This window comes from Tupaia chinensis, unplaced genomic scaffold (genome assembly GCF_000334495.1).
Source record: "Tupaia chinensis unplaced genomic scaffold, TupChi_1.0 Scaffold143796_1, whole genome shotgun sequence".
Taxonomy (NCBI): domain Eukaryota; kingdom Metazoa; phylum Chordata; class Mammalia; order Scandentia; family Tupaiidae; genus Tupaia; species Tupaia belangeri.
The window spans coordinates 3,981,374-3,982,904 of record NW_006203646.1 but is presented as its reverse complement, the minus strand read 5'-3'; the positions used below and the strand labels follow the sequence as shown (position 1 = coordinate 3,982,904).

The following is a 1,531-nucleotide window of genomic DNA, read 5'->3' as shown; positions in this document are numbered from 1 at the left end:
TGTAACTATTTCTCCCTACTCTGTCCTTCCCTCTTGTCCTTTCCAGTCTCTGGTAACCACTATCCTACTCTCTACTTCTATGAGGTCAACTTTCTTAGTTTCCACATATGAAGGAGAACATGCGGTATTTCTCTTTCTTTGCATGATTTATTTCACTTAACCCATGTCTTCCAGACTCATCCATGTTGCTGCAAATGACAGCATTTCATGCTTTCTTTGAATGACTGAATAATATTCCATTGTAAATGTGAAAAAGTCTGTATCTATCCATTTTTTTTAACCTTTGTTCCAAACTTTATTCCCAGGCTTCTTCAGCTTAATTAGCTGCAAAGAATGAACTGTGTATAAGCAAAAACTGAAAAGAGCTGCAGTGTCTGAGGGGCTTAGGCTTAAAAATATTAGAGATCTAGATTTTATCAGGTCCATAAACAAAACAGAATTTTAAAAAGCAGTCATAATATAAAATAGCAGCTCCCAGTAACTTCGTCACGTTTATCCCTTTCAGAAGTTGACTCAATTCAGTTTGCCTCATTCTTGGAAGCCTCATCAAAATTCTCCACGAGATCTGGAACTTCATCATCCTCCTCCTCTCCAGTAGCAAGTGGTGCTTCTCCAACCACAGATTGTTTGGGCAGAGCTTCAGCCAGTTTCCCTAAACTAGTCAGACTGTCTGCCCCAAGCTGGTTTAAGATGCCGGGGAGCATTTCTGTCAGCTGCTTTGTCTCAGCAAGGCCTGTAATGGTGAAAGTATTCGCCGCCAGAGATGCCTGAACTTTAGAGTTGTTAATGTGGATCACTGTTCCCTGGTTTGTAAACATATTCACCTCTTCAATACCAGAGATACTGTTTACTCCTAACTTCTTTAAGGAGAACTGAAGTTTCTTATCATCTGCGGTAGCTGTTCTATGAACCACCTTCTTCTTTCTGCAAGCAGTTCCTTTCCCACCCATGCGCACTTGTGCCTGCAGCTAGGTGAGCTTTTCCTGGTTCATGATAGTTTCTTTTATCTTGTCGGAGCGGAAAAGGGGCCGCATGGGGGACTAGGGTTGGTGCTCAGGAGGTTTCAAGCAGACCAGCTGAGATTAGGCGCACACGCGGGGATGCAAGATGGCAGCTAGAGCTATATCCATCCATTTGCTGATGGACATTTAAGTTGATTCCACATTGTGGTTATCACAAATAGGAATACAGTGAACATGGGACCACAGAATCTGTTTGACATACTGATTTCCTTTCCTTTGAATATATACCAAGTAGAGGGACTCCTGGATCATAGGGCAGTTCTAGTGATAATTTTTTGATAAACCTCAATTATTGTTCTACATGGTGACTATTTGAATTTACATTCTCACCAATGGTTTCCTTTTCTCTGCATCCTTGTTAGCATTTGTTCTTTCTTATTCTGACTTTTTGAGTAACAGTAATTTTAACTGGGTGAGAATGTCTCTCACTGTGGTTTGGTTAGATGGTTGGAAAAGTCATGACCTATTTTTCGGGTTTTCTGTGCAAAAATGCATTATGACTTTTCCAA

At 40.8% G+C, this 1,531-nt stretch overlaps 1 pseudogene; it reads right to left on the bottom strand.

Annotated features, from left to right (window-relative positions):
• Positions 1–284: 284 nt before the first annotated feature.
• Positions 285–1,004, bottom strand: LOC102468162 (transcription factor BTF3 pseudogene; annotated as a pseudogene).
• Positions 1,005–1,531: the final 527 nt, after the last annotated feature.